Here is a 7247-nt window from a genome sequence, read left to right on the forward strand (position 1 = left end):
ATAGGAACACAGTGGACAGACTTCAGAGCAAGCAGGGCCATCAGGCCAACCAGGATCATTAGAGCAGGCAGAAGATTCATAGCTACCTGAGATTTCAAAGGATCTCAATCAATAGAACATAATATGAGCAATCCCCCCATTTTGCAGACTCCTCTAAATGAGGAAAGAAATCCAAAAAGAGACAGAGAGGAGGCCACTCCTTCCATTATACCTATTAATCAAACCTATGCTAAGAGGCAAAGGTTAAACCCATTTTCTGAATAGGAATATACTGAGGAAACAGCAGGGAACATAATGGTAGAAAGAACTGATAGTGTGCATACTACCCCTTTAGGAAGCACACCATCTACTTCACAGTTCCAGGTATTAGAAAGGCAACAGAGCGCAGAGGTATCTTCCTTCAGGGGTCCTTCTGGTCAAAGCCAAGATATCAAAGAAAAGTATAAAGAAATCAAAGCAAGGAATGAGAAAATAAAGGTCCAAACCTATGCTCATTATCTCATAATGGCTCCAACCAATCAGAGAAGGCCGATGTCAGCCTTTGACATAAAATAAGGAAAAATGCAAATGAGCTTTCTTAAGCCAACTATGCAATGACCAACATCAATGGCTGACTATTTGAAAATTGATTTTGTGTTATGAAACTAGCTCACAAAAAGATAGAAAAGATAGATCAACGTCCTAGAATTCAACCTCTTCGAGGGGGAAACCTCCTTTACATTACACAAATGAATGATTCCTTGATGATTCAAATGAAAATACCTCCTTTCTATATATAGGAGTCTAAGGAGTCACAATATAACCCAGCCGACCTAACAATAATAATATAAAGGCACAAAAATAACAATAGAGGGATTTTATGGGGCATAGTAATAACAATATGGGGACAATAGGGGCACAACAATATTAATAAGGGATACAAATACAATAGTAATGGGGTAATCACTAGTATTATAGGACCTAACATGCCCCTCTCCTTCAAAACAGTGTTGTCCTCAATGCTTGAGTAGTTTTGGATGCTTCTGTATAAAATTCTCATCCTCCCATGTGGAAACTTCAACAGATAAGTTCTTCCACTTGATGAGATACTCTGAAATTGATCGATTTCGTAGCTGTCGAGTTCTTGTTTCTGTGACTACTTCCGGTTCCAATATAACTTTTCCTTCCTCATCAAGTTCTGGCAATATTGTTTGAACTGGGAATCTGTCGTCTATAACCTTCTTTAAACATGAAACATGGAAAATTGGGTGCACTCGAGAAGCTGCAGGAAGCTCCAATTTGTATGCCATAGTACCAATCTTTTGCAACACCTTGTATGGACCATAATACTTTAGTGATAATTTATTATCCTTCTTAGCTTGTTTGAGGGACATTTGTTTATATGGTTGTATCCATAGGAATACTGAATCACCTACATCAAAACTTCTTTCGCTGCGATGTTGATCTGCCTGTTGTTTCATTCTATTTTGCGCCAACACGAGGTTATCCTTTAAGAGTTGGAGGACTTGTTGTTGATGCTCGATGTGATGTTCCACTGCTTGAACCTTAGAATTTTCTTTTAAATATCATATGATGGATGGTGGCTGATATCCATAAAGTGCCATAAATGGGGTCATTTTTTGTTGCTATATGGAAGGACGTGTTATACCACCATTCAGCCAGAGGCAACCATTTGACCCATTGTGTTTGTTTATCAGATACAAAGAAATGAAGATATCCTTCCAAACATTTGTTTACTATCTCAGTTTTCCCATCAGATTAAGGATGATAAGATGAGCTATGAGTTAACTGAGTACTGAGACAAGAAAATAATTTTGTCCAAAAATTTCCAGTGAAAATGGGACCTCTGTCACTTACAACAATCTTTGGGTTTCTATGTAGCTTTTGAATTGTTTCCATAAATGCAATAGAAATTGTACTGGCTTTAAATGGATGTGATAATGCACAAAAGTGTGCATACTTGGTAAGTCTGTCAACTACCACCATGATGACACTCTTTCCCTCAAACTTGGGTAAACCTATGATAAAATCCATTGAAACCTCCTCCCAACATTGGCTTGGAATGGATAAAGGTTGTAATAGACCCAAGGTCTTAATTGTTTCAACTTTATTTTGTTGGCAAACCAAACATTCCGCCACAAACTTTTGAATATCTGATTTAAGGCCATCCCAAAAAAATATCCTTCTTAACCCTGTGGTAAGTTTTTAAAAATCCTGAGTGCCCTCCTAAGGGAGAAGTGTGCAATTCCATAAGAATCTTTTGCTTGAGTTGGGAATTCTTACAGAGGTATAAGCGATCTTTGTACCATAACAAATCATTTTTCCAGCTAAATGTATCAGATGTACTGGAATATTGTTGTAACTTTCGAACAAGTGCCCACACTTCTTCCTCATTCTTCCATTCCTCCCTTGCTTCATTTATCCAATCTGGTTGGATGATAGAAATGGCACACAACAATGCTTCCACATCCTCATCCTTTCTTGAGAGTGCATGTGCCACCACATTTTGCTTCCCTTTTTGTAGATGATTTCAAAGTCATAACCCAACATCTTTGTGACCCACTTTTGTTGCTCTTCAGAGGATAATATTTTTTCTAAAAAGTATTTAAGGCTATCATGATCTGTTTTTACCTTCAAGTGTCTTCCCATTAGGTAGGGTCACCATTTCTTAAGTGCATGTAGTATTGCCAACATTTCCTTCTCATAAATAGCTTTGTGTAAAAACTTTCCCTTGATTGGACGACTTTCAAAAGCAATGGGTCTTTCATCTTGCATTAAAACAGCACCAATTCCATTTCCTAAAGCATCACATTCCGCAATAAATGTTTTTGTGAAGTCTGGTGTAGCTAAGACCGGTGCTTGGCACACTGCCTCTTTAAGATGTTCGAAGGTCTTTGTTGCTTCTGGAGTCCATGAAAATGCATCTTTCTTCAATAATGTTGTCAGAGGTGCTGTTATTCTCCCATAATTCTTAAAAAATTTGTGATAATACCCTGTCAACCCGAGAAATCCTCGCAGATGCTTTATGGATGTCTAGATTTTCCATTCCTTAATGGATTTAATTTTTCTAGGGTCTACCTTAACTCCTTCATGAGATATAATATGACTCAGATATTCCACCTCTTATACTCCAAAGAAACATTTGGATCTTTTTGCATATAATTGTTTCTCATCTAATAGTTGTAGCACCCTGTCAACATGTTCAACATGATCCTTCCAAGACTTGTTGTAGATTAGTATATCATCAAAAAATACTAACACAAATTTTCTAAGGGTTTGAAAATGGAATTCATCAAACCTTGAAATGTAGAAGGTGCATTGGTAAGGCCAAAAGGCATGACCAAAAATTCATAATGACTCTCATGAGTTCTAAATGTTGCTTTCGGAATGTCTTTAGTCTTCATTCTGATTTGATGATATCCTGAACGAAGATTCAACTTGGTGAAGTAAATTGATCCATGCAATTCATCCAGTAATTCATCAATGACAGGAATGGGAAACTTATCTTCAATAGTGAGCTTGTTGAGCTCCCTATAATCTGGACACATGTGCCATGATCCATCTTTCTTGTGCACCAATACTACTGGAGTAGAGAAATAACTTTGACTGGGTTGAATTATACCAGCATCTAGCATTTCTGCAACCATATGTTCAATTTCACTCTTTAGGGCATAGGGATATCTGTACGGCCTGATGTTTGGAGGAACACTTCCTGGAATCAGATGAATAGCATGATCATGATCATGAATAGGTGGGAGACCTTTGGGAGTCTCAAATACCTTGGAATGATTGTCCAAGACTTTTTGGAGATCTAAAGAGATAGATGATTTCAATGTGGAAACATCTAGCGAACATAATTGTGCAATTACACCTCTTTGTTCCTTTTTTAGAAGCTTTGTCATACCGTTAGAGCTGATTATCTTTCCCGGTTTCCCTACAATACCCCTTAATTCAACTTCCTTTCCTTCCATAGAAAATTTCATGAAAAGTTCTTGAAAATTAAAAGCTATTGTACCCAAGGATTGTAGCCATTGGACTCCTAGTACAACATCAGCACCTCCTATTGGAATGGAAAGCATTGGGCTAGTCAATACATATTCTCCCATGGATAGCTTGATATTATGGCACTTTCCAGAGCAATTTATTGTTCCTCCATTTGCAACCATCACCTGGCACTCTGGTGCTGGATATAAGAAGCAATTCAATTCTTTTTCTACCTTACAATGAATAAAATTGTGTGTACTTCCTGAATCAATCAACACTATTACCTTTTTCTTCTTGATTTTTCTTCTATATTGATGGTTTGAGGAGTGGTAATTCCAGCCAATGCATTACAAGATATGGTTGGATTCATTTCTTCTTTATCTAGGCTTTGTTCCTGGAGTATATCCTCTTCTTTTGACCTTTCTTGCTCCTTTTCTTCTTCCTCTTCACAATCTATGTAGAATAATTTCTTCTCAGCACACTTATGACCTTTAGTGTATTTGCTATCACAACTGTAATAAAGCCCTTTTTCTCTTTTTTCTTCCAATTTTTGTGGTGTCAACCTTATAGGTTGTGGAAGACTAGGGGCAACAACACTTCCATCTTTATAGTTGTGAGTGGTATGCTTCCTGGTTGCCATAATTTTGCTTTCCATTTTTCTTGCTAACCTGAATGCCTTCTCTGATGAATTAGGTTCCCAAAGACGAACATCATGTTGGATATTATCCTTTAAAGTCCCTATGAACACATCAATCCTATGCTCCTCTGGAATATTTTTTACCCTTATGTTCAATTTTTGGAACTCCTCAATGTGCTCCATTATTGAACCCTTTTGTTTGAGACTTATCAATTGGCTAAAAAAAGGGTTGTTTTTTGTATCCTCATAATGTGTTGTCTATTCTTCCATTAAAATTGCCCAAGTGATAATTTGTTTATGAGAGCAAAGCCATTGATACCATACAAACTGATTTGGTTCCAAATATAAAGTTGCAATACGTACCTTTTGTGTGTTTTGCATATTATTGAGATCGAAAAATTGCTCCATCTATAATATCCATGTTGCGGAATCCTTGCCATCAAACTTCCTCATACCGATTTTTGGAATATGGTTGGTCTTCAATCCAACATTAGAGTCTATGAAATCATGATTAACATTTCTTTTGTTCGCATCATGAGTTTCCTTTACTACCCTTTCACCATTAGTAAGTATTTCTTGTAGAAAATTTGTCAAATCTGTCTTCAAATCTGCCATGCCTGTCTTCAAATTTGTGTTCAAATATATCTTCAAATTGTCCATCTTAGCTTCCATGCCATTCATCTTAGCTTCCACGCCATTTATCTTAGATTCTATTAGCTTTTGTGAGAGTGACATTTGTTGCACTTGGTCTTGTAATTTTGATATATCATGTAGCATTTCTTCCTCTTCTTCATGAGTCATGCTAGAGCTTTCAGATTGCTTACTAGGTGTTTTCATTTTCTTTCCTTGGGGCATCAGTTACCGATAATAATGCTCTACTATGGCCTTTGAATTCCTTCAAAATATTTTTTCAAACCAAGCTTAAGCAAGAATTTAAAAAAATCTACACACCTTTTTTCACTTTGTGGGAGCTTGATATTGCCTCTGATGTATCTTTGTAATTTCGGATCATCCAATTTTGAAATTGTGAAATGCAGTAGCCCTCTGTGTCCTCTTTCCAATGCCACCAGTTTGATCCAAATTGGATTCTCCAAGGAAGTTTTATGCCAAATCTCCCACATTGACCTGATTATAGACTAGCTCAGTAGAGCAAACTTGTATGACATGCCACGTGTCCATGTTTTGACCTTTGGCTCTGAAAAAGATATACAAGAAACTACAATCCGTCCTCTTCCTGTACCTTCTTACAAAATTTCAATCTGATGCTCAGAGATAAAGTTATGACGATTTTCCCCAGGTCACCTATTTGGAATGTAATTTAGGAGTATGCAAAAAGACCAACTTCCTCATATCATATCTCCGAAAATATAGTGCAAAAAGCTCTGAAATTTGGACCCGAGGTTCAGTTTGATTTCCTCTCAAATGGGTTTTGTTTCACTTCTGAAACATTGCAGAAAAAAAAAAAGTTATAGTGAAAATACCACGATGACCTATTTGGAGCAGCGAAACCCTAGAATCCAAAAGCTCTGATACCAAATGTTATGAACCAGCTCACAAAAATATAGAAAATATAGATCAACACCTTAGAATTCAGCCTCTTCAAGGGGAAAACCTCCTTTACATTACACAAATGAATGATTCCTTGATGATTCAAATGACAAAACCTCCTTTCTATATATAGGAGTCTAAGGAGTCACAATATAACCCAGCCGACCTAACAATAATAATATAAAGGCACAAAAATAACAATAGAGGGATTCTATGGGGCATAGTAATAATAATATGGGGACAATAGGGGCACAACATTATTAATAGGGTAATCGCTAGTATTATATGGACCTAACATTTTGAAGTTTTGGCAAAGGATATTCATCTTATTGACCAAATAGAGTTGCATAAACAAACAGGTGAAATGGTCTACTCTACATTGACCAACAAAGCAATCACAGCTCATCAACTACAAAACTCACTAAATAACACATCTGCACAACTTCAATTGGAAAATGCCTCTTCTCAGGCCAAAGACACCAGAATAAAGACTTTGGAGGACTTGATCATAGAGCTGGGACATGATCCCAAGGATGTTAAAGTAGTAGAGCAATTAATAAAGAAGAAAAATGATGACATAGCTGCACTGAAGAAGCAACTCAAGATCCCTCCTCTTCACCATCCTCAAACTACTGAAGTTATAGAAAAACAAGAGGAAGAACTTATGGACCTAGTCCTTAAGTTGAATGATCAAATAAAAGAAACTAAGAAAGAATTGGATATGTGATACAGTCTAAGAAGAGTGAGTTGGCCACTGCTCCTCAGACTGTAATACCTAAAGTTTCCACAGCAGTACCCTCCACCCTGGCAGCTTCCTTCACACCAAGAATTCCAACAGTAACAACATTGCCAGTAGCAGGTACTACTTCAACCACAGGTACATCAACCAGTACAGGGACAACAACATAATGAACATATGAATTGGTTAAGTCTATGGAACAAATGAGCATCCAGGCCATAGAACTGAAGAATCTCAGATACCAAGTGACAAATTTGGAAACAAGTTGTGAACTTGCACAGATTCAGAATAAAGAAGAAGCACGAAAAAACCAAAGGACGGTGGAAAGAATAAGAATCC

Source organism: Pinus tabuliformis, chromosome 6, assembly GCF_031772625.1.
Source record: "Pinus tabuliformis cultivar Carrire ecotype Pingquan chromosome 6, CPIR1, whole genome shotgun sequence".
In the NCBI taxonomy this organism is placed as follows: domain Eukaryota; kingdom Viridiplantae; phylum Streptophyta; class Pinopsida; order Pinales; family Pinaceae; genus Pinus; species Pinus tabuliformis.